General features: G+C 42.1%; 1 long non-coding RNA gene and 1 other non-coding gene across 2 annotated transcripts; both read right to left on the reverse strand.

Annotated features, from left to right (window-relative positions):
• Window positions 1-8758: 8758 nt before the first annotated feature.
• On the reverse strand, window positions 8759-24695 carry LOC126471591 (uncharacterized). Its single transcript, XR_007586347.1, has 3 exons — window positions 24630-24695; window positions 15389-15457; window positions 8759-8801 (listed from the first exon to the last, which is right to left on the reverse strand). It is a non-coding gene; the product is annotated as an uncharacterized LOC126471591 (long non-coding RNA).
• Trnas-cga (transfer RNA serine (anticodon CGA)) lies at window positions 14639-14713 on the reverse strand. The gene has a single exon. It is a non-coding gene; the product is annotated as a tRNA-Ser (tRNA).
• Window positions 24696-27618: the final 2923 nt, after the last annotated feature.

A 27618-nucleotide genomic window follows, 5' to 3' on the forward strand; every position in this document is an offset into this window, starting at 1 on the left:
CAGATGCTCCATATGAGCGACCTCAGTAGTCATTAGACATTGTGAGAGAGCAGAATGGGGCGCTCAGCGGAACTCACGGACTTCGAACGTGGTCAGGTGATTGGGTGTGTCATAAGTTTATACGCGAGACTTCCACACAGCTAAACATTTATGGGTCGACTGTTTCCGATGTGATAGTGAAGTGGAAACGTGAAGGGACACGTACAGCACAAAAGCGTGCAGGCTGACCTCGTCTGTTGACTGGCAGAGACCGCCGACAGACTATCCAGATCATCACGCAGAAATTCCAAACTGCATCAGGATCCACTGCAAGTACTATGACTATTAGGCGGGAGGTGAGAAAACTTGGATTTCATGGTGGAGCGGCTGCCCATAAGGCACACAACACGCCGGTAAATGCCAACCGATGCCTCGCTTGGTGTAAGGAGCTTTGTGACGTAAACCCATGCATCGTAGTTATTTCTAGTTGCCCTCGACTAGTACGCGCAATCTTGTCCTAATCGACGGGTCTCGGGCTGTGGCCTCTCCATGTGAGAAACAGATCACTGCCTGATGCTGCATAATGACGGCCATTGCATTAAAACTAGGTTGTAGACAGACATACATCCAAGAATTTCGATACTTCCTACCGACAAACTATTTGTAACCCTTACAGCTGCCCTTAGTTACTTGCAGCCGAAGATACTTCACCTTTTTCTGAAACGCGAAGAGATGGAATATTTAAGCATTTGTGCCATGAATCCGGGAAGCAGCCTGTTCCTGTTTCTTCTATAAATCAGGTTATAAACATCCGGCCATCTCGCTAGAACACTTTTGAGTATACCGTCCCTTTGAGAAACTGTTTCCACGACGCCTGCTTTTTGCAAACACGTTCTTGCTTCACGCCAGCCAAATCGTGTGTTTAGACAGAAATGTGACTGTCGCCATCGAACTTGCTTTCTGCAACGTTCTTTCAAAGCAATACAAATCAAAAGCTTACTGTAGGTGAGGCGGATATGACTTGCGTAACTATCTTTCTTTACACAAGGCGTTGTTTAGCAGTAAAAATTAACGCAGCATTCACTGGATTCGTTTAAGTACACACAGAACAGTAGTTATGCTTCCTAAGGAAATTAGAAGCACCAATTTTCATTCGCGCCAACATCATCGTGCTAAAGTAAAGAAAATTATATTTGTACCTCCAGTTAAGTTTTCTATCTCTATAAAACAGTAAAAAATGCAACTTTTTTATATTGAATTGTAGCATCACGACATATGATGATGATGATATGTTTGTGTGGGTGCACAACAACACGATTAGTGTAAGATGTAACTCCGATGAAAATCATACGTTTTTAAAAGTCAGAGTGTTGTTGTATACACAGAAACGTGGTAAAAAACCAAACACCATCTTACGTTTACAAATAGAACTACAACATGTAGATATATGATAAATTTTGAATAAATCTGCTAAATACATTTAAATAAGCCACACAGTCCCAAATAATGGAAAATCACAAAGCTCCAATAAAAATCCAACACGTGTTATCTATGCTTTGATATCATACAAAGCAAGCAAAATTAATCGTTCCTCAGCAGAAGTCGTATTTATAAAATTATTGAGGAGTCAACTGACTTCATTTCTGACGAATAATGCTTTCTTAACATAACGAGGAATTTTCACGCAGATTAACGCTATGAATTTGGCTGTTCAAACAAAGTAATGTTGGTTCAAACAATGGTTCAAATGGCTGTGAGCACTATAGGACTGAGGTCATCAGTCCCCTAGAACTTAGAATTACTTGAACCTAACTAACCTAAGGACATCACACACATCCATGCCCGAGGCAGGATTCGAACCTGCGACCGTAGCGGTCGCGCGGTTCCAGACTGAAGCGCCTAGAGCCGCTCGGCCACACCGGTCGGCTAGTAATGTTGGTACCAATTGTACATTTCTGACTGCACGACTCTGTACGGATACCACTTCACAAATAACACAGCTCGAAATAGCAGCGAAAATAAAGAAAAAAACACTCACAGGTAAGGAGAAATTATTATGTCTTTCATGTGATAACTTTTTCCTCGCACGCAGATTATCCTGTTTAATTAAACTTAAATTGGCATATTATTGCTGTGCGTAAGTGATTGTCAGTTGTTAAAAGACAATATTATTTCCAGTCATTGCCTTATTCTTTCCTTGAGGCAAATTCTTGGCTGGGCCACTATCCCAGTCTCATAAAATCTCTTAACAAAAGCATAAACGTGTACGTAGCTTATTGACTGATGCACTCAGTCTACCTTTAACCCCAACATAATATTATTTACAAGTCTCACTCGTTTTTCGCTTGCGAAATCTTTACTGGTACGTCAATATCTTTATTTATTTAGTCATCTATTGCGACCCCAATAATGCTGCGCATTGCAGCACCCTTGCCCCACAACTGTTAACACACAGTTCACTTTCCGCAGAACGTTGTCCGATCTTATCAGCCAGCTTACGAATGAAAAAAGACATCAGGAACCACAACAATACTGAATGCAGAAAGTATCTCGCTGCCACCGGGCATTGACTGAAGGCAGTGAATCTTCATCCCCATTTCGCGGAGATTGCATTCTTTCAAAGCACAGCATGAGGTGTTGTAGTATTCAAGCCATCGTGAAGTTCCTTGTTACTAGTAAAATAATTCTTCCTCGGGATCTGTAGGATATGCATCTACATTTCAAACGCCTTCAGGCTGTTCACGGATGAGGTGTAATGTTCCAAGGTTGTACTCCATACAGCAGCACCGGTAAGCTGAAGATTGCGACTACATTTCAGAGACTTGATTTTTTTTAAATTCCAAGTACAATTGCAGTTATAGTTTTTCTGATAGCCAGCACTGTACATAGCATTTGATCTTGCTGACTTTCTTGCGACTGTTATCATTCAAGATGATGATCCCATTGGCTATTCTCTTCTAGCTAACGATTATTATTTTGCTTTTGTGAATTGCTACTACTTCAAAACTCTTTGCTATTGATATTAATTCTGTATAGAAAAAGACAAAGCTTCCAGTGCGTATCACATCGTCGTTTGCCTAAAGAAAGTTGTTTCAACGTGTAACGTTGATATTGATTCCTTTGTCGACGCCATCCAGAGATTTTCGAAAAGTCTCAGAAAATAAGCAGAAGAGCGTCGAAAATTGTTCCATCACACGAATGGTGTCAGATGGAACGTATTACATGCACTCATAAGAGCTAGGCTATTTAACGAGCTTCATATACAACACACGCAAAACGCCAGTATGACAAATAGGGGGAGTGTTATACCTTGAGTATTGTATACCTAAGAACATATGAAGTTTCCCAGTCGGTGTCCTATTCTAGTGAATGATTTCAGAATCACATGAAGGAGTGTGCACAACAGAGCACCATAAACAGCTTCCAGCATTTTCTACTGTTTTTGTTGTTGTGAGACATATGGCTGTGTTTTATGCAGCGTTTGTATATATTTTGAGTTCTGCACACTTAACTGCTGTATAGTATATTCATGCTATTTTGAAGCTATTGTTAATTCTTCAGTTTCGGAAGTTTATGGTTACTAAAATTCTACATACAGTATGCTCAAAACTAATTATATAACGTGGAGACAGTTAAGCTATGCTTCGTTGGTCGTGCACCATCTTGTATCTTGAAAATAAAGGAGGTCTTCTAATATGGAACATGTGATGTTTGCAAATGACTTGAATTTCTTTAATGTCTTAACAGTTTTATTTGTCTTGTAAATTGAAGATTATATTAATTCCCAAAGGCTTCTATTTCAAAATGTGTTTAACTTGTAACTGGCTTTCGATAACATTTCTACTTAATTTGATTTCACTTACTCATTATTTGTTTGATAGTAGAGAAATAATGTAACAGATAGAGTACTTAACACAGTATTGATCAGATTTTGATGACTGCAACATTTTTAAATTTCAGTAGAATATTTGTTCCATAATGTACATCACCTTGTTCTTCACATATACTTGGATCGATTTCAACCAAATTTGGCACAGAAGGAACAGGGCTCAAGAGGAACAGCAGTGTGGGATTTAAAATCTAATAGCTCCAATAGGTATGGAGATACAGGCAAAACTTTTTTTTTTAGCCACTGGCTTGTAGGCTGCCCTACATGACAAGCATGTCATATGAGAACAGTATTGGCCTGCCAAATGAACCTGCTTTGCAGGGCAGCCTGTGTGTCAAGAGCAAGAAACAGTTTACTGGGCCTGACAAGTAGGCTACCCTGCTTTGCATGGCAGCTTTACATCACGGGCACATAAATGATTCTCAACCCCCCTGATGTGTAGCCAGCCCTGCATGACATGCTTATTGTGAGAACAATAGCAGCCTTCTTTACTGAAATGTATGCCAATGACCATGGCTGCAGATAGGTTGAGGTGTCGGGCTTAATAGGGAAGGTAACAGACAGAATGAGTGCAAGGAAGAAATGGACAGAGAGAGGGGAGGATGGAGAAATACATGAGGCAGGTGGAAGATGTAGAGGCGTAGTGGGCATGTGGAAAAGGAGGAGAGGAGGTAGAGGTGGAAAGAGAGGGTGAAGAAGGATGTGGTGAGGGGAGGAGGAAGATATGGTCATAGAGATGGCGGAGCAAATGGATGAAGAGAGTGGGAGGAGAAGACGAAAAGACTCAGAGAGTGAGAAGGAGGATGTAGACAAGGGAGGTGGGAGGATTATGTGAAGAGATTGAGGGAGGAAGAGGTGGACAACAGAGAGAGTGAGGAGGGTTGTGTTCTGTGCATGCGTTGAATGGATATGTGGACAAAGATGTGGGGAAAACACTACTAAGAAAATATATCAAAATCCTGTTACAGGGCTGTCCAGAGGCGAAAGTCTTAAATGTTTTCCAAGGCACAACATTCTCCTCTACTTGAAAATGCTATAAGGCTGAAATTTTGCAACACTGCAAAGCATGAACTAAAAAATAGATGCAGGTTACAGTGGCAAGACACTTGGAACCTTGTTCGGGAAGATCACGGTTCAAATTCCAGTCTTGCCATCCAGATTTAAATTTCCCGTAAATTTTTGCGATTCGCTCAATGCCAATGTGGGGAAGGTCCTTTGAATGGGTACAGTCGGTTATCTGCCCTCACCTGTTTCGGTGCGAGTTTGTGCTCAGACTCTAATCATCTCGTCGCTGACGCTTATTTTGTAGCGCCTACTACAGTTCTGACTAGTCGTGCCACGTAGTATTACACCGCAATAATGCGCTTGTGAATGAAGATAAAAGCCTCGAGACGAGTGGCACGCCGTGCCGGAATATTCCCCGCAGGAAGCGCGTCCCGACGCCTCTTAACCAGTCCGGCAGCTGTTTCTCTTGGCGCACGTTCGCGTTTATTCGCAGCAATTTAGTGCACGGCTATACTTAGCGTGCGAAAATTTAAGAGCGCTAAAGTGGGAGGCGTGGCTAGGAAGGCGTGGGAGGGCAGGTGGCTGTCGCGGAGCCGTGAAGCTGTCCGCCACAGCGCCAGCCCCGGACCCTTACAGCTGTAAACAAACGTCGCCGTCCGCCACCGGCTGTACATCTGCTTCGCCTGCAGTCGCAGACTTCTAAAATAGCGACAGCGCCACACTGTCTTGATGACTCATCTGTGCAGTGTTGCACAACTGTATTTGTAACGCACGTCGTGCAGCCTAAGACGAGCCTTCTGCGATGATTTCGAGGCAATGAACCAGATACCATTGTACGGATTCATCACATCTCTGGACTGGTCAGAAGAGCTCGTAGCAAACAGAAAACAGCGTAACGGAATAAATTCGCATTCTGCTACTACTCATTGACGCTAGCTATTTGCAACAGATGAAAATTTATGCCGGACATCAATTATGTATCCATGCCTCGGCGGACTAAATGGCGATATGATATTTGTCTCCACGTGCGGGAATCACGAATTGTGCGAGGTAGGATTGTACCTACGTGACCTACGGAAGTTCGGATCAGTGCTGGAGGCGTGCCTGGATAGCTGAAATGGTAAAGGCGACTGCTCGCGACAAGCGGAAAATCCAGTTCCAGTTCTGGCCCAGCACAAATTTTCATGTATCGCTAACAGCTGGCGTCCGTTCATAGTCGCAGAATTAGAATCTATTTCTTAATGTTTACCGCTGCTTTAAACGTCAATAACAGTTTCTGTTCCATCAGACATGCATTCACGTCTGAAGGATATTGTATTTTGAAGCTACAGACACCGTATAAACACAGGCATTGTAACCGTCAAAGAAAACAGCGTGTCGTTCTTCACGGAAAGAAATCATCAGACATAATAAGTTACAACTTGAAATGAAATGATCGTATGGAACTATTGGTCAGGAAATCCCCGTCAGAGATAGTTCGGCTGCCTAGCGCAAGTCTTTCTTTTTGACGCCACTTCGGCGACTTTCGCGTCGGTGATTGATGAAATGAAACGGTGACGACAACACAAACACCCAGCCCGACGCAGCCGGGAATCGAACCTGGGAATCCAGGAGCTAGCGGCAGCAATACAAACCAATTTCTTTTTCTTTTCTTTTTGTCATCTCTCTCTATATCTGTCTCTTCGTCGTTTTTTGTCAGTGGTTTCGTGCGGATATCGCGTGATATCTTTCAGATTACGTAGCTTAGAACTTCACCCAGTTTTTTTTATTACATATGGTGTGCAGTCCCTGACCAAACACGCTCAGCTACCGTGCCAAAATGACCATGAGATGAGCACAGTTACACATTATTATGGCAGGTCAAGGAACTGAAAGCTCAATTACACTTCAAGATGACAAAAATACATGACACTTTTTCTCAACATAGTCACCAAATCTCTGTAAACAACTACAGGAACGTTCTACTAATCGTTCAGTTCAAATACGAGATAAATAGGCACCTCGGTGACGGAGCCATTTAAGAAGCGTTGTGTGAACGTCCTCGCCGTCGGAAAATGTCTTTCGTCCCAGATTTCCTTCCAGCTTGCCGAAAAGATGGAAATCTCACGATGCATCACCCACGTCTCTGCGGCCTTCGTCAAATTGTTGGCACCATTTTGCTACGGCTGGATTTGCTACGGTTGGATTTGGTCAATATATCACCAGAATTTCACGGTAAATCTGTCACAATTTAGACGTTTTCCCCGCAAAAATCGTACTGTCAGGAGTACTTTAACTATGGAGTACGTTTTCAGTTGCCGTGTCATTTCACTCGCACGCTGTGATTCAGCTGTTATTCGAGCCGCAGCAGAACTGTAACTGCAGGAATCCCGGAACATCTACTCTCTTCCGACTATGCTCCATTATTGCTTCGCAATGGTCTTCCACAACATGTACAGGGGGAACATTAACAAATCCGACAAACTACAGGGACAGATTTCCGACACGAAATGAAGGAAAAAAGGCCCAGTGAACATGTGCCCTGCAATGCATCGTTGTCACGGTAGATGGCGATGACGAATGACAGTTTCTCTGAGGACGTACAGTGTGTTACTTGTGTGTTGCAGGATGTGTGATTGACGCAGCGAACTGTAAGCAGCAGAATGGTCCGGTATTCACGTCGAGAAGAAGCCGAGATAGTGTTTGTGTACCGCCAAGCAGATGGAAACGGTCGAGAGGCGGCACGTCTATGCCAAAACACGTATCCTCCAGGCACTAACCACACCATACAACATTTCGAGCCGGTTTTGGGCGATTGTATGATCATGCGTCCTTTCAGACAGACGTATGCGCAGGGAGACGGCGGACTGTGCATACAGATTACTCGACTTGCGCCATAGGGTGGTGGGGTTTCGGATTCTGCTGAATAGGGCAGGAGCCCACCACACGCAGGAGGAGGCTACACGGGTAGCAGGGGCTGTGTGACATGGACTGGATGGTTTATTAGCTTAGAGGTTCTAGGGGAAATACAAAAAAGGCTTCAGTCTGAACGTAGATACGGAACCATCGGTATAACTGTTGCAAATTGTCGTAACTGTTTCGGAAAAGTACCAGAGCTCCAAGTGCTAACAGAAAGCACTGATGCTCAAATCGTTATAGGCACTGAACGCTGGCTAAACCCGGAGGTAAGTTCAGTCGAAGTTTTTTCGAAGAATGTAGTAGACGGGTGGCATAAGCAGGTTCAATATTTTCTGCGACTGTACGACACATATAAAGAAGAAACAACAGTTAAGATTACAGAATTCAACACGAGTCATGATTTTGAGAATACGTAACGATGCAGCCCACAAACGTGTGATACGGGATCGAAGTGTTCTGAAATTTTTTCTGGAGAGTCTAGCTCCACACATTTTGTATGAAAGTTCACAAAGTACCGGCAGTGATTGTTGAAGAATTATGAGAAACAAACTTGCGACCACACACATCGGAAACTTGATATTTATTCCAACGTGCAGGCCATGGAGGCAGGGGCACTTGCAGTTCTTCACCGGGGAGGGGGGGGGGGGGGGTGAGTGAACTCCTGCTGATTTTCTCTGATTTTCTAGGACGGGAGAGTACTAAGTACCTTAGGCCCCTCCAGCTGTAGCGATTGCTGTTTTCACTGTGGTCCCTAAGTATCTGCAGTTCTAATCACGTCTTGCCGGTAAACTGTTCTAGGCATCCTTGTAGTTTGAATTCCTTCTGGATATTGCAATTCCCGCAAACGAAAGAGTTCATTCTTGCTCTGAACAGTGCTATGTCACTGTTTCAGCTGTTTTACAGTCACGGAATTCAATGCACCATACTAAATTGTTAAATAGCATACTGTACTACTATAACGATTTTATAAATAATTGTAACACTTACCTGGGATATGCCTCTCGTGCCGCGACTTCTTCAGCGTTGAATTCTGTAACAAAAAAGTTATTATAAATAGCACCTGTCATTTTTGCGTGCTAAGAATGAAAAAGCGTGTGGTTCAACAAGTTTTGTATGGGTGATAAGCACAGTATTGTGGTTTTAACAGATATATAAGATAAAAATTATCGTAAAAACTATAAGAATTTACATTACATGAATCTATTACGTTTTGGTTTTAAGAAACTAGAGTGAAACAGCAAAATTAAAAAAAAATATTCCAAATGCCATAAAACACAATTGAAATCAAAGGCTCTTAAGAAGCGGAAGCGTATCAGGAAACAAGAGATTGGGGGGGGGGGGAGGGGCGGGGAGAAATGATGGGGTGATACACATACCACGCTCACAGACACTATAATTACAGTGTTACTGAGACAGAAAGCACTCCATTCATTAGTCTGCTGATGATAATAGTAGAGTGAAAGAACACATAAAAATAATTAAGCTAAGATATTCCAATTTATCAAAGCACATCGATGCCGCATAGCAAGAAACACAGTTGCAACACATGTTACACAAACTACTATGCAAATGGGTATTCAGATAGTAGGTATTCCACGACACTGAAAGGACATTGAAAGACATTCAAATGGGTTAGGTTTCTCAGGTGGCCTACTTTACCCCCGTTCAAATACTCGTTAGCCTTAGGGGTGATTGTGGAAATTTATAATAAGACATTCGATAACTCTGGTGAATTTAGCTGCAATGGAAGAGAATTTTGTCAGCTGGTTTCGATGTTCGTAATCGTTACTCTTGTATCGGTTTCAAACAAAATTACAACCAGATTTATCAGGCAGTTAACTGCAGTGATCATTTGCAGTGGCCATGTAAGAAGCTACTGAAGAACTAGAGTAGCAAACAAAAACAAAACCAGTTTGTGGTAATATTAAAGATTTTCATTTGAAGGGCTGGAGTATAAGATCTGTGTCACGTAAAGTTCATGCAGAGTTTGCACTATTGCTGATGACAATTCCGCTTTTGGATTAACAAATGTAAACGTGACCATAGAAGCAATGGAGATGAAAACACTCCTTCTGCTTAGCTCACATCATCACAACGGAGAATTTTGAAAAAGAAAATACACGATATCGTAATGCCAAACCGCTGAAAGGAATTTTACGAAGCAGCTACGACTGTAGGCAGACCAAACGAATGAAACGTAGCATATAGTGGAAAATAAACATTGGTGATTGCGATGAGCGCTGCCAATATTGGCTCTCAACAAAACACACATCCAGAGCAATGTTTCAATGTAGTGTTGGAAAATGACAGGACCATAACTGCGGCTTACTACGACTCATTCTTGAATCGTTTGAAAGATGAATCGAATCAAAAGCGGCGTTTATTGGCACGTAAACACTGGACAACGCAGTATCCCACACTGCATTAGTCACAATGGGCAGTGCCATCAGCTGTAGTCGAATTGTTTCCTCAACGACCCAATTTTCCTGTCCCACTAATTTCTTCCTGTTCTCCAGCATTCTAGTATGGCTTGATGGTAAGAAATTATCATAACATCAGGAAGTGATTCTTGTCCCTGAACTTAACGCTGTGTTTAAGAAAACCTATTTTTCCATGAATGGACCATATAGGAGACTCGCTTTAACCAAATTTCCATTCAGGTTTTGATTCGTAAGGCAGTGTTACTGGATGACTTCTGAGAACACAGTAGAATTAAAGTGCCGCCACGAATATTTTTCAGAATATTGCGGTTAACAAAGTCAGCGTGAAGCCATTAACTATTTACAGTGTAGGTTTTATATTTACTATACTTTGTGGGAAGAAAAGTAGAAAAGGCGCTGAAGGAGATGAAGAATAGGAAGGCATCTGGAATTGATGATTTTCCAGCAGAACTGTTGAAGGCAAGAAAAGAAATAATCTACCTCTATAACGAGATATATGACAAAGGGGAATGGCCTGAGGTCTTAGTTGCAACAGTTATGATACCAATAGAGAAAAAGAGAAACACTAAAAAATGCTAAGAGCACCGGACCATCAGCCTAATTTCTTATGCAGCTAAAGTCTAGCTGAGAGTGTTGAATAGAAGGCTCTATGGCAAGCTGGATAGAGGGATTGCACAGGAGCAGTTCGGATTTAGAAGAGGAAAAGGAAGAAGAGGTACTATTGGCCTGTTAAAAACTATATATGGAAAAAGGTAGAGAAATCTTTGCTGTTTTTATAGATTTAGAAAAAGGCTTTTGGCAGAGTTCAGTGGAACATGCTGATGGATATTTTGAAAAGGAAAGGAGTGGATTGGAAAGAGAAACGACTGATACAGAATCTATATTTACACGATAAAGTAAGGATAAGGATTGGAAATGAAATGTCAGAAGGAAGCAGCATTGGACGAGGTGTTAGACAAGGTTGTTGCTTTTCCCCATTGTTGTTTAACGTATACCTTGAAGAGATTATTGTGAAAGGATTAGATGGGAAAAAGAGGAATATGTGTTGGTGGAAAGAGAATAGAATGTATGATTTGCTGATGACATGGTATTAGTGGCAGAAAGTGAGCGGACAGTGAATAACATGCTGAAAGATCGGAATGAAGTTTTTGTGGTGTATGGAATGCAAATAAACACACCAAAAACAAAGAGTATGGCCATCAGTACAAGACTCAGACTGTCCATTATTAAACTTGGACAATCTACCATTAGCCAAGTAAGTGCATTTATATATCTTGGAAGCACAATAACTGAATAATTGAGATGTCACCAGGAGGTGAAAACTCGAATTGTTGTAGCGAAGGAGACATTCAACAGAAAGAGGAGACTCTTATGTGGCAAATTAGTTAAACGTCTAAGGAAAAGGCTTGGCAAATGTTTCGTCTGGAGTGTGGCACTATATGGGACAGAAACGTGGACGCTGAGACGAGAGGATAAAAAAAGGTTAGAAGCATTTGAGATGTGGATGCTGAGGAGAATGGAGAGAATAAGCTGGATGGAAAGAGTGAGTAATGAAAGAGTATTGGAAAGGGTTGGTGAGAGAAGACGACTGCTGAAGGTTGTAAGAGAAAGGAAAAAGAACTGGTTGGGACATTCATTGAGAAGGGAGTGCTTGCTAGTAGATGCTTTGGAAGGATTGGTTTGTGGGAGAAGACTTAGAGGAGATGCAAGATGATAGACTATATAAAAGGAAGAGGAAAGTATGCAGACATGAAGAGGATGGCAGAAGACCGGACAGGCTGGAGAACTACCATGTGAAAACCTGCCTTTTGGCAGAACACTGATGATGATGTGGGAAGACTATATAATTTACGATGTGTAATCATAAAAGCTATTTCTTTTTCTTTTACTTGCTTGCAAATACGAGTGGCAAATACGCCCTGTTCTCGTGCAAGTTATGGACGTAGGGTGCGGTAGAATGGAACTCATCTAGAAGAATCTGTATTACTAAATTTGTTATATACTTTATAAACACATCGTCTTTTGGCGATCTGAATTAATAATATCTTCTCTGGCTTGCGACTGCGTCAATCTGTTACATTTCACTAAGTCAGTGTTACTTGGTAGTGAACTGCCCTGTCGTTGACAGCCTCGACCTTATACAGGGTGTCCCAAAAAGGTACGGCCAAACTTTCAGGAAACATTCCTAACACACAAAGAAAGAAAATATGTTATGTGGACAGTTGTCCGGAAACGCTTACTTTCCATGTTATAGCTCATTTTATTACTTCTCTTCAAATCACATTAATCATGGAATGAAAACACACAGCAACTGAACGTACCAGCGTGACTTCAAACACTTTGTTACAGGAAATGTTCAAAATGTCCTCCGTTAGCGAGGATACATGCATCCACCCTCCGTCGTATGGAATCCCTGATGCGCTGATGCAGCCCTCGAGAATGGCGTATTGTATCACAGCCGTCCGCAATACGAGCACGAAGAATCTCTACATTTGGTACCGGGGTTGCGTAGACAAGAGCTTTCAAATGCCCCCATAAATGAAAGTCAAGAGGGTTGAGGTCAGGAGAGCGTGGAGGCCATGGAACTGGTCCGCCTCTACCAATCCATCGGTCACCGAATCTGTTGTTGAGAAGCGTACGAACACTTCGACTGAAATGTGTAGGAGCTCCATCGTGCATGAACCACATGTTGTGTAGTACTTGTAAAGGCACATGTTCTAGCAGCACAGGTAGAGTATCACGTATGAAATCATGATAACGTGCTCCATTGAGCGTAGGTGGAAGAACATGGGGCCCAATCAAGACATCACCAACAATGCCTGCCTAAACGTTCACAGAAAATCTGTGTTGATGACGTGACTGCACAATTGCGTGCGGATTCTCGTCAGCCCACGCATGTTGATTGCGAAAATTTACAATTTGATCACGTTGGAATGAAGCCTCATCCTTAAAGAGAACATTTGCACTGAAATGAGGATTGACACATTGTTGGATGAACCATTCGCAGAAGTGTACTCGTGGAGGCCAATCAGCTGTTGATAGTGCCTGCACACGCTGTACATGGTAGGGAAACAACTGGTTCTCCCGAAGAACTCTCCATACAGTGACGTGGTCAACGTTACCTTGTACAGCAGCAACTTCTCTGACGCTGACATTAGGGTTATCGTCAACTGCACGAAGAATAGCGTCGTCCATTGCAGGTGTCCTCGTCGTTCTAGGTCTTCCCCAGTCGCGAGTCATAGGCTGGAATGTTCCGTGCTCCCTAAGATGCCGATCAATTGTTTCGAACGTCTTCCTGTAGCGACACCTTCGTTCTGGAAATCTGTCTCCATGCAAACGTACCACGCCACGGCTATTGCCCCGTGCTAATTCATACATCAAATGGGCATCCGCCAACTCCGCATTTGTAAACATTGCACTGACTGCAAAACCACGTTCGTGACGAACACTAACCTGTTGATGCTACGTACTGATGTGCTTGATGCTAGTACTGTAGAGCAATGGGTCGCATGTCAACACAAGCACCGAAGTCAACATTACCTTCCTTCAATTGGGCCAACTGGCGGTGAATCGAGGAAGTACAGTACATACTGACGACACTAAAATGATCTCTAACATGGAAATTAAGTGTTTCCGGACACATGTCCACATAACATCATTTCTTTATTTGTGTGTGAGGAATTTTTCCTGAAAGTTTGGCCGTACCTTTTTGTAACACCCTGTATAGACGTGATACACTCTTGACAAACTTGGACTCAATTATAGGCATCGCCAAGTGTATAATCTACAGACCAGAGAGTAGACTGAGTCTCAGTTAGCAGTTTTACAGTTACACTGTCTTTTGACCTCGGCGTACTTCAATGCAGTAACCTACAAGTGAGGAAAATAATACTATAAATTGCCAAAGAAGAAATTAAAAACAAACATATTAACAGCTTCAGAATATGCATGATCGATGGTTGTAATGTTGTGAAGCTGCATAGTGGTAAAGAAAACACACCAACCGGACATAATGCAAGTCAAAACACTTAATAACAGCGGCGAACATTTGACACTCGAGAATGAGATTTTCACTCTGCAGCGAAGTATGCGCTGATGTGAAACTTCCTGGCAGATTAAAAGTGTGTGCCGGACCGAGACTCGAGCTCGGGAACTTTGCCTTTCGCGGGCAAGTGCTCTACCAAATGAGCTACCCAAGCACGACTCACGCCCCGTCCTCACAGCTTTACTTCTGCCACTACCTCGTCTCCTACTTTCCAACCTTTACATAAGCTCTCCTGCGAACCCTGCAGAACTAGCACTCCTGAAAGAAAGGAGATTGCGGAAACATGGCTTAGCCACAGCCTGGGGGATGTTTCCAGAATGAGATTTTCACTCTGCAGCGGAGTGTGCGCTGATATGAAACTTCCCGGCAGATTAAAACTGTATGCCGGACCGAGACTCGAACTCGGGACCTTTGCCTTTCGCGGGCAAGTGCTCTACCAACTGAGCTACCCAAGCACGGCTCACGCCCCGTCCTCACAGCTTTACTTCTGCCAGTGCCTCGTCTCCTACCTTCCAAACTTTACAGAAGCTCTTCAGCGAACCTTGCAGAGATAGCACCCCTGAAAGAAAAGATATTGTGGAAGTAAAGCTGTGAGGACGGGGCTTGGATAGCTCAGTTGGTAGAGCACTTGCCCACGAAAGGCAAAGGTCCCGAGTCCGAGTCTCGGTCCGGCACACAGTTTTAGTCTGCCAGGAAGTTTTATTTGACAATCGGTTCATATCTTAGTAATACTTTCCAGACGCACTGAACAACGAGGAAATTCAGCATCATTTACCAGAGCTAAATACTGATCAAAACAACGCCACGTGAGAGAGAGTCGTAGGTGATTCCTACGCATCCTGTGGCACTGTAAAGGTGACAGGCCATCACAGCACTGAAGGAAACAGAAAACTATGAGGTACAATGATGGTCTTGCAGATATACCATCACGATGCATCCTGAAAAAGTATTGGAATGGTAGCGTGATTTTCATATCACCGTGCTTCAAAGAGTTAACATGGAAGTCATGCCCTCTCAGATAAAATACATAATCCGTAATGTGACCTTCCAGCTGAATAAATTCTTGTTATGGGTGTAAGTTAAGTGTTAGAGGTAGCTCCTCCAGCAATGCCGGCAGCGCGGACGCCTTACCTGGGAGCCAGCGAGCAGCGGCGCCGAGGAGCACTTGGTGGCAGACGCGGACAGCGGGCCCGGAGCCACCTGCAACGCACACATCTTCATTTTACTCCAGCGTACCGTCTCACTTACACCTCTCATCTGTCTGCCAGTACTTAAGGCAACTGTATTAAAAAACTAGAAACCCGCCTCGATTGCGAAAAAAGCACCTAGCGTTAATCTAGGTTTCGGCGTGGATAACTACACCTTCTTCAGAACAATAAAACCCACAAGTGCCTAAGAAGACCTTTGTCAATGATTAAAAGAACACCAAAGCTATACATTTATAAACGAAAAAAAGGAAAACACAAAGAGTACATATGTACAAAGTCTAAACCATTACTTAACTTAATGGTGTAACCTCCACCTCACACCGGCCTATGTTCGATCGGCCATGACCCGCCATAAACAGCAGCTAATAAAAAAAAATGGCGGTTCAGGTATCGATATCAAGTATTACGTAACTTCCTCGTATCTTGATGAATACTGTAGTATCGGTGTCAAAATTAGCGAATGGTATAGGAAAAATAATAATCTTTCATTAATAACTGAATGAGATATAAAATCTATGCAATATTTACACTACCGGCCATTAAAATTGCTACACCACGAAGATGGCGTGCTACAGACGCGAAATTTAACAGACAGGAAGAAGATGCTGTGATATGCAAATGATTAGCTTTTCAGAGCATTCACACAAGGTTGGCGCCGGTGGTGACACCTGCAACGTGCAGACATGAGGAAAGTTTCCAACCGATTTCTCATTCACAAACAGCAGTTCACCGGCGTTGCCTGGTGAAACGTTGTTGTGATGCCTCGTATAAGGTGGAGAAATGCGTATCATCACGTTTCCGACTTTGATAAAGGTCGTATTGTAGCCTATCGCGATTGCGGTTTATCGTATCGCGACATTGCTGCTCGCGTTGGTCGAGATCCAATGACTGTTAGCAGAATATGGAATCGATGGGTTCAGGAGGGTAATACGGAACGCCGTGCTGGATCCCAACGGCCTCGTACCACTAGCAGTCGAGATGACAGGCATCTTATCCGCATGGCTGTAACGGATCGTGCAGCCACGTCTCGATCCCTGTGTCAACAGATGGGGACGTTTGCAAGACAAGAACCATTTGCACGAACACTTCAACGACGTTTGCAGCAGCATGGACTATCAGCTCGGAGACCATAGCTGCGGTTACCTTTGACGCTGCATCACAGACAAGAGCGCCTGCGATGGTGTACTCAACGACGAACCTGGGTGCACGAATGACAAAACGTCATTTTTTCGGATGAATCCAGGTATTGTTTACAGCATCATGATGGTCGCATCCGTGTTTGGCGACATCGCGGTGAGCGCACATTGGAAGCGTGTATTCGTCGTCGCCATACTGGCGTATCACCCGGCGTGATGGTATGGGGTGCCATTGGTTACACGTCTGGGTCATCTCTTGTTCGCACTGACGGCACTTTGAACAGTGGACGTTACATTTCAGATGTGTTACGACCCGTGGCTCTACCCTTCATTCGATCCCTACGAAACTCTACATTTCATCATGGTAATGCATGACCGCATGTTGCAGGTCCTGTACGGGCCTTTCTGGATACAGAAAATGTTCAACTGCAGCCCTGGCCAGCACATTCTCCAGATCTCTCACCAATTGAAAACGTCTGGTCAATGGTGGCCGAGCAACTGGCTCGTCACAATACGCCAGTCATAACTCTTGATGAGCTGTGGTATCGTGTTGAAGCTGCATGGGCAGCTGTACCTGTACACGCCATCCAAGCTCTGTTTGACTCAGTGCCCAGGCGTATCAAGGCCATTATTACGACCAGAAGTGGTTGTTCTGGGTACTGATTTCTCAGGATCAATGCAGCCAAATTGCGTGAAAATGTAATCATATGTCAGTTCCCGTATAATATATTTGTCCAATGAATACCCGATTATCATCTGCATTTCTTCTTGGTGTAGCAATTTTAAGAGTCAGTAGTGTACATAGTATACAGAAAACGTAAGTGCATTAGTAGAAACTACATACTATCTACCATCTGTAACGAAGATATCGGATTTTAGCAACATATACCCACTATGTTAAGAATTTATCCACTACTTCTGGAATTGTTGGAGTATTCACATATCTGTGAACTTAATTCAGGTAAAGAAATGAATTAATAACTTACAAGAACTGTGTTTTTAGGAAGGTTTTCCTGCTCTGAGTAACTAAGGAAATGAAAACTTGTGGACCCTATTCCTATGTCTCAGTAATGTGTAATGTATTTTATCTGGAAACAGTTCTTCTAATGAATCTGAGAAATAAATTGTTTTGCACACATTTCATTTTTGCAACGTACGTCAGGAGTTCGTCCATCTAGTGACCTACACCCTTTCACAAGGGCGACCCCCTTCTACTTTACCGAAATTTGATGCTTACGTCCGCTGTATCAAACAAGAGTGTATGATACATTGTACGAAATTCTGCAGCCAGCCACAAGTTTTCTTGAAATGATTTTATTATACGATTACTAGTTTCGGCCCTGAGCCCATCGTCAGATGGTAGCGTTGACTTCTTTGCAGGTTTTACATATATGTCTTCCTGAAAAGCACTGCTTCACATATTGAAAGACAGAGGTCTGTTTTTTTTTTTTTTTTTTTTTTTTTTACAATCCATACTGACCAATGAAATGATCTAAACACAAGATGCCTTATGCCTTTGTGATATGATGTGATGTTCCGTCCCAATGAAAACACTAATTTCGTCAACAATAGATATGAAATGCACAGGAAACAGCGGGTTACTTAAGTCCAAATGAAGCACATTTATTTGTCTGTTCAGAAACTCTTTCTGTTTGCACTGAGCTCTTATTTCAGTACGGAACCAATACTATTCACACTTTATCTTTGCTAGTTGTGCACTTTTACTTTTGTTCTTGATGTTCACTTTGTTATACTTTGAAAGGACTTTTTCAGATAGACACTTTTTGTTAAATGATATAGCAAGTATTATTTTCATTAGCTGGAGCTTGCACTTTCTGAAGATGCACAGTTCTCTTTACCTGGTTGGGGTAAAAACGACATTATTTTATGCGTTTTTGTTGGAGAACACTGCAGCCGTTTTCGTACATTCCACTGTAGGAAACACAAGAACCAGCTACACGTTTTCTTGAAATGATTTTATTATACCATTACTAATTTCGTGCCTGAACCCATCGTCAGATGGTAGCGTTAACTTCTTTGCAAGTTTTACATTTATGTCTTCCTGGAAAGCCCTCCTTTATATATTATGGGATTCAGGTTTGACTTTCTTTTACAACCCATACTGAGCAATGAATCTAGGGGAATATTTCTTCGTCTACGCCGGTATGTGTAACCACTTGTGATATAATTACATTTATTTGCTGTCTTTCGTATTTAATAGATCGACTGCATGTACAAACTTAATGAGTGATTGACTCCAGGAGACTGTAATGTAATTTGCTCATAAACTAAATTAACGTAATATTTCAGTTACATTTCCATAGCACAAAACGTAGTTCTGACAACGCAATAGCTTTAGCTCCTAAGTTTCTGATTTTTTATTTGAAACCAGACACACTAATTACATTTACTCGTAAACAACTGACAATTTATATCCAATATATGCGTCCAGTTCTATGTTTACCGTAGTACAAAACGAATAATTCAAAAATTTATTGGAAGACAGAACAAACAGTTCACACTGACATAATAGGATTGAATGGGGCTGTTTCGTTTCTTTGATCCCTCACACGTGTTATGTGGTGCTTGGAATAGGTCGTATTGCGCCATTCTGATTACGTAACACAGCAGACCGATTGATCTAGTATAGACGACGCAGAGTGTCAAAGTATCTCGCTGCAGACAATAGATATTCAGTCCCGGGCTCCGCTTTCAAGTAAGAAATAAGAATGTTAATACATAAAACTGCAACCAGTCACTTTTTTGAATAATTATTTTTTATTCCATGAACAGGTTTTCGAGCCTTTTGAGGTTCATCTTCAGATGGTTTCCGGAAGTTACATTATTATGTGTAACATAATGCCGGGTGCTGTGTTGCGACGGTATGGGCGGCTTTTTACCGTTAGTGTGCGTCTGTCTGCTTCCATTTCGATGGCCAGTTGGTAAATCACTTCACACCCATTTACAAAATGTATGTTAATTTATACTGTGACAGCGAAACTTTGCCAGTATCCAGCATGTCCTGTACAACTGTTACAAGCAATGACCACCAGAGTGCATTACCGTTGATCGTGTTTGGTGTTGTTACCAGGTGTAGCAGGGTATATAAGCAGCGCGAACAGCGTCAGATGTTGAGTAATCACTGTCATGGACACGGGGATTCTGTTTACTCGTGTGAGACAGCGTTATTAACATCTGAGAGATTTTTCGAAGAGGCCTCATTGTGGTTCTCGATTTGGCCGGCTGTACGAATCGTGTAGTATCCACATTTGTGAGGCATTCGGATGTAACAGTAACCAGATCTTCGGATGCATGGAAACGTGAGGGCAGGAACACTCGCCATCAAGATTCGGTTCGACCACGTGTGGCTACCACATATCGCCGTATTGTGCACCAAGTACATCTTAGCCGTTTCACATCTCTGCCTGCCATCCGAGAACAAGTAATGGACTCCCTACAATTTCTGTGCCTTCTTGCACCATTGGTTGGAGATTAGCAGCAGCTAGACTAGGGAAAACACCACAACACGAACGGCTAAGAATTGCTGTTTATGTGTGTCCACTGTCGGCGAGCATGGAGCTGCCCTGGGGAGATGTCACAGTCTTTCACTGGTTTCGAAAGACACAGTAGCGTTACTCCTGGCGTCCTGGAGTAAGGTGCCATCCAATATGACTTCAGGTCACGGACATCATGCGTCCTCGTGTTTTGTCTCCGATGCAAAAGTATCGTGGTGCCATTTTTCAACAGGACAAAGCTCTTGCACACATGACACGGTCTGTATGAGCAGTCAGTATGATGTCGAGGTACTCCTGTGGCCAGCAAGACCCCCACATCTGTTCCTGATAGAACATGTGTAGTAGCAGTCCAGCCGTCAACTCCCTCCCAGTGCCAGCATCCAGGACATCAACGACCATTTACGACAGTTGTAAACCATCTTGCCTCAGGAGAGGATTCAACGGTTTTATGACACCTTTCCCAACCGAAGAAGCGCGAGGGGTGCAACATCATGATGATAAGTGGACTCATATTGCAAAGTGCTTTGTAAATTTGACTCGTTATTGTAATCACCGAAATAATATCACACACCCACTCAACTGGTGAAGTGTTGTTTCCACTTAAGGGGTGCTTCACTTTTTTGTCAGGTAGTGTATTTAGAAATGTCACAAAAAAATGGTTCAAATGGCACTATGGGACTCAACTGCTGTGGTCATCAGTCCCCTAGAACTTAGAACTACTTAAACCTAACTAACCTAAGGACATCACATACACCCATGCCCGAAGCAGGATTCGAACCTGCGACCGTAGCAGCAGCGCGGCTCCGGACTGGAGCGCCTAGAACCGCACAGCCATCGCGGCCGGCGAAATGTCACACACTACGGGAAATATATCCAGGGATCGAACGGTCAATTTATTCAGAATACACTCAAACATCTTAAAATCTAGGCTGAGCAAGTATCGCAAGATACTATGAGGGATGCCTAACGTTTTCAGAGCCTTGAAGGAGGCAGCAGAGGCAGCAGACGGAAAGAGGCAGTAGTAAGCTGCTCTTCCTTTCTATACTGTACTTAACAGCAGAAATGGGACCCAGCTGTTGGTCTTCGAAACAACGAAGTGCAATGTTATTATTTAAATTCTATATATAATCGAAGCTGAAACTGCTTCTTCTAGTAAATTCGTGGGCTGCACCTGCAATATGTTTTCTCATCGAGTACTCAAAGTATAGTGTTCAATAATGGTGGTGTAGCTGTTTGTTCCACACGTTACGAAATATACGATTTTGCTGAAGCCGTATGATTCCTGGTAAATCAGGATTAGCGAAATGAGAGGCAAAGACAAAGTGTAATATTAAAGCAAATAACTAATGCAGGGCATTTCACAGGTCCTATTAAATGATTCTAGGGGTTGTACGGGGTACGTAGCAGATAAAGTTTTGATAGGGACCCATGACTGAAACGTACCGTTGGATATAAAATAAGTTTAAAAATCGGATCACTTTCAAATCTCCCGCTTCACAGTGCACTCAAAAACTGAGTCTATGGCGCCGTCGTGAGTTCCTGTTGTAATTATTACATCACATAATCACACATAATTTTCGTTCGACTGCAACAAAGGCTGCGAAAAATTTCTACGTTCGCAGCCAGGACAATTGACTGTGGTGCTCCACGGACGCGTTACACTTCCGACTTTGAAGACGACATCCTTCGTAATGTAGAAGAGAACCCGACGACGAGTACTCGAAACATTGCTCATGGCATGGGTTCCTGTGGAACACAAAGGTCAGAACTCATTGTCTCCACTGTGTGGGTACTGCGAAGCGGTAGATTTGAAAGTGATTCGACCTTCAAACTTATTTTACATGCACATGATACATTTCCGAACATGAGTCCCTTATCAAAACTCTATCTACTAAGCCCCCCACGCCCCCACCATCCCTACAAGCCTGTAGTGGCTATTGTGTAAAGACCTGTATAGAAAACTCTCTACAGATAAGAGAGCTTATAGAGCATATACAGAGGGGTCCAGAAAAATGTATCCACTGTTTAAAAGTCCATAACTGACAAACTAATTGACGGAGTTATCTCATCTTTGGTAGTGTAATAATTTGTAGTTCCGGTATTCGCCACACAAGCGTTATATTCCGTTGTTTTGTTTTGTCAGATGACAGTCGCCAGATAGTCAGTATTTTGTTCTTAGTTGCACCTACTTACTCGAGTAAACATGGCTGGCGCAAGTATTACATTCTATGAAAGGAAGTCAGTTTCGAAGTGGTATTTTAAGTAGGAAATCATTAATGAGGTTCAACGACAGTGGCGAAATGAGTATCAAATAGAGCCACCGACACGTTTAACGATTCGTCGCATTCGAGACAGATTTGAAGCCGATGGCTGTGCTAAATATGTACAGAAACAACGATCCGGACGACCTGTAGCAGTAACAAGTCCATCTAACTCCCGTCGTGTGTTACAACAATTTTCTCGCTCACCACAGAAGTCTGTGAGACAGTGTGCCCGTGAAACCGGAGTGTGTCGCCCAAGTGATCGGCGAATTTTGAAGACAGCAAAGTGGAAGTTCTACATCCCACGACTGCTACACGCAATGAACGAGGACGACCCAGATCGCAGAATGGATTACTGCGGGTGGTTTACTAACATGGTGTGCAACGATGAAGAGTTTGCAGAGATAATTGTGTGGTCTGATGAGGCACAGTTCTGATTCAATAGCACAGTAAATCGCCACAATCGCATCTACTGGGCCGCCGAAAATGCGAACGTCCATGCACACAAAGCCGTAAATTTGCCAGGAGTAAATGTGTGGTGTGGTTTGTCTTACCGAGGCTTGATTGGGCCATTCTTCTTTGACGGCACAGTTACCGGTGAGGTGTCCTTCAGAAGCTTCAGGCATCCACTACTAGCTACTTCGAGAATCCATCGTACATTCGTGTGCAAATATCCAACTGAACACGTTGCAGTCAGTAGTTCGTGTTGCAGTTCGGCGGCATCGTTTGTGTGTGGATGTTAATAGCGACCATTTCGAACACCTACAGTGATATCTTTAAGCTGGACTTAAAGCTACACTTTCACCAAAATTGAGACAACTCCGTCAATTACTTTGCAAGTTATGGACTTTTAAATAGTGGATACATTTTTTTTGGACCCCTCTGTATTATGAATGAAAACACTATACCCTTAAATCCTCGCTATCGAGGAGAAGGACTGTAACACAACAGTGGGAAAACAAGTGTCATTAGTTAAAGAATAATACGCTAAGACTATAAAAGAAGCGGCGCGATGTTGCATAATATCTTTGTAATAATTTACCTGGAAAGTGGTGACATGGACTTCACCTATAGTCACTGTACTACGGTAAACCTTACCACTTCTGGTGCAATGATCCACAATTTTGTGATGGCCATATTATGCTTCATAAGTTGTGATGCCTCCTCTACTTTTTCTGGATGCGATCTTAATGTGCTTCGATGCCTGGTACATCCAACGCTGTGAGGGACCACATAGTCTCATAATATCAGGTGCTACTTTGGCTTTCTTTTACTTCCTGGCTGAATTTAGGGATAAAGGAAGAAGGAAAATTAGAACTTAAAGTACTGTCGACAACAAGGTCATTAGAGACGGAGCACGAGCTCGGGTTAAGAAAGTATGTTGAATACAAGCAGGTGTGTCCTTTCCAAATGAATCACTCCGGCATTTGCATTAAACGGTTTAGGGAAATCACTGAAAACCTAAATCTGGATGGTAGAACGGGGATTTGAACTGCGACATCTCGGTCTAAAATTTAAGAAATATTATGAATATTTACTTTATATGTTGCTGTGAAAATAGTCATATCCACTACTATGCAACTTTAAAAACTTGTCACAGGTATCATCCTAGAGTAATTTTTAGCAACACTCATTTTATATTCTGAAGTTAGGGCAGTACTCACCGACTTAATGTGCGCTCTTAAGCACAGGTCGTCATCGACCTTGTATCTCAATGTTAACGAAGGGCCTAAAGTCCACATATTAACATGGCAGAAAATTGAATTTTTTACTTTTATAAATATTTTTTGTTGCGAATCTTCTGAAAAATTCGATTACAATTCTGAAAGGAGCAGGATGCAGTATTTTACCGTGATTCATCCGAATGAAAATCCCTTCCTGATCCTAAAGAGCGACTATCTTAAATAATAGCACAAAATTTACAGTTGTGTACGTCATTATGATATATGGTCTAAAGATAGCAGTGAAAGCAGGAAGTCATTTTATTGCTGAGTATGAACGTCGGTTTCACTCGTGCGAGCAAATTCACGGGGAAATTGGTTTCTTAATTATCAGATATTTTGGCTATTCTTTGTTTGCTATAAAATGACTTAAATTTAAATTATATCTCAGTGAGACAGCGAGAAGTGGAAAAGTCAGTTGACACAATAGTTTACGACATCCGTTCTTTGTTAGTGGTAAACAACGAATACGAAAAAACAGAAATACGGAGACTGAACACAAGCATGCATAATGTGAGTGTCGGTACTGACCTGGACCTTGGAGAGCAGAAGGTCATCGGCGCTCCTGCACTGCGCGCCTTCATGCTCCGTCCACAGTTCTGAAACAGAACGTCACTTCTGTGGCACCCGTGACTGACCATAGTATCCTCATACAGCAACTGTTATCCGATTTCCCACATTAACAAAATTTTCACCAAACACGTTTCGCTTTATTGGCGAAGCATTGTCATTGTTGACTCTGTAAACATTTTACTTATAGAATAAATGTGTTTGCTATAGAGTTAAAAAGAATATGATGATCTTTACACGTTACTTTTATTAACACGGTTTCCATGTCTGCAGACAACTGGTTTTTCCTATTTTTGCTAACAATGGCTTCAGTCGAGAAAAGCTGTGATTCACTTTCACAACGCGTATTGCTTATCTTTCAGAAGCTCATCTTTCTTTTAACTTTATTTAGGTTTCATATTGACTTCAATTTAACTTCCTAAAACTTTACGTTATATATGACTTCGCACAGATTTTAGTGTACCTATAATTTTTTGCACTCACTGCTGTATTATTGCACGTTCATTCGTTTGTCGAGTGCGTTCTCTGTGTTGCCACATTAGAACTGTTTCCTTCATATATGTCTAGCATTTCTTCACTCACGTCAGTCCAGTCGAATCACTGTCTAATAAACATGATTTGTTTGCGTACAGAACAAACACTCTGTGAGGAACCCTCTTTTATCTTATGGACAATTAAACCACAGAGTACATTGGACTTCAGCCTAAGTAAACGATATAAGAAACTTTACCCAACTTAATAGTCATATCATCACTGTTAGACACGCTTCATGCCCTATAAATGACGTCACAAATCAATGGTTAAAAAGAAGTTGTCTGCCAGAAGTTGGGCAGTGTATGTAATGCGTGGAAAGGGACACGGTGTGTGATACGTGCGTAGCAATCTATGTGTTTGTGTGCTATATGAAATGCCACGTTTTACGTCAGTGTCAAGGCGTGCTGAATATTGGAAGTGAGAAATGAACAAATATATTACGCAAAGTATATCTTTTAATTTATTCATTGGTCACAGGCCATAGAAACAACTTTAAAATCTGAAGAAAATCTGTTGACCTGCACCTCTACAAGAGGCAACGATCTGAAAGATTTAAAATATAAATACATCTAAGGAAGTTGTGACTTTGTTGTTCCACGTATTTAAATTCATGGGGGATATAAATAATAGCCAATAAATGATAGTGCTCAGAGGGGCATGTAGTTTTTTTATACAGTCAACAATGTTAACTGTTGTATCAACGGAGATATTAAAACAATAATACTCTTTAAGTGGAACTGTATACTTCTGCAAACGGCATTCGAAAGTTGTTGAAAAGACGAGTAGAAATATATAACGATTGTTAATGTTGACGTTGAAACTTTTCATTAAAGTATGTGATAAATGTTCTAAACCTGGATGGTAAGGCGGGCAGAATCCGCCATTGCGCTGACAAGCGAGGCTCACATGCTAGGCTATGTTACATTCCTCACGACGGTAGGCTGAGACTACTACGACGAAACCTATTGCATCTTGTTTATTTATATGAGAGAGATATAAGATAAAGACGCAGAGCTTCACTAGGCTGTGTTTACACTGCAGCAGCGGATACCGTCTGGCTGGTCTCTCAATTTTAAGTTTCTCAGATTCTTTCGCAGAAAGTTTCACCGCCATCATCAACAAGCTTTATACCACTGTACTCAACCTTTTCGAGAGATTTCAAATGCCAATTTCTAGAGTTAAGTATACTGTTGCATAACTGAAGTGTTTGCTCCGACATCTCGGTTTATACAGGAGAAAGTAGCACTAACCGCGCAACAACATTTCGTGCTCCTCTAAGTAGTATCACTTACCGGAAACCATGTTATCGACATCTGCAGAGGTTCAGGATATAAAAGAGGTATTACGTTTTACGTGGCTCACCCTAATATGTACATGAAACGAGATCTCATTTGCATTAGCCAAACGCGAATAATTTTATTCAAAGTTTCTCAAAACACTCTGGCAGTATACGAGATTGTCGGAAGTGATTCAGCCTTTCCCAATGCGACGGGAAGTATGCTGCCCAACTACTTGGTAATTTAACTGTCTTCACGGTAAAGCTTCTTACCTCAACTGGTTTCACTTCCCACTCCTCATTTTGCAAAATACCTCTAGGGGAACGAGCTGTTCTCAGCCTTATTCACTGTCTGTACCACACAGGCAGTGGGGCAGTATTTCATTTTTTGTTCACCACATTAAATTTAATGAAAGTGCTGCTGAAAAAGGAAACTTCTTTGTTTTCACTGAACACGCATTCGTACGAAGTTTCCTTCCATCATAAAACAGAAATGCAAACTGCAGAGGATTAATTTTAATTTCAGTGGAAAAATGGGATACATGCCAAATTGTGGAAGAACAACAAACATGTGACCATTCTCATAGCATAGACAACCCTTTCAGTAGCTAAAGAAGTGAAGATGGAATTAAAACTATTATGAAACTTTTGCTTGATGTTGCTGGTTAGAATGATATGACGGATAGCGTCGTTAATTTCGATAAACTTCGAGAACGTTATGCAGTCGGTTGATGTCAGTACAAAAAGTGGCGTCTGAAATTTTAGTTCCTAACTGACTTGGCAGTTTTATGAAATCTGAATAAAGAACATCAGGTTGACCCAGATCAACCAATTTTTCAGCTGTTCCTTGTGAGACATCTGACTGCGAGCGTTTCATTTACGAAACAGGAAAGGAGGTCGTTAAGCTCTCTGAGCAAAAATCAAGTAATAACTCAGAATGCAAGACGTGATAAAGCAATGGATAACATGACCGTCTTGGAGGAAATGTACTGACGTTGTCATTTGTGTTGAACGATAGTGCGTATGTATGCAGTTTCTGCAGTGAACCGTTTGGCATTGAACCATGTTTCCGTATATTTCATGGAAAATATACGAATAAAGTCGTTATGGGTATTAAGTCACGTCATTGTAAGACACTAA

The sequence above is a fragment of the Schistocerca serialis genome, chromosome 3 (genome assembly GCF_023864345.2).
Source record: "Schistocerca serialis cubense isolate TAMUIC-IGC-003099 chromosome 3, iqSchSeri2.2, whole genome shotgun sequence".
Classification (NCBI taxonomy): Eukaryota; Metazoa; Arthropoda; class Insecta; order Orthoptera; family Acrididae; genus Schistocerca; species Schistocerca serialis.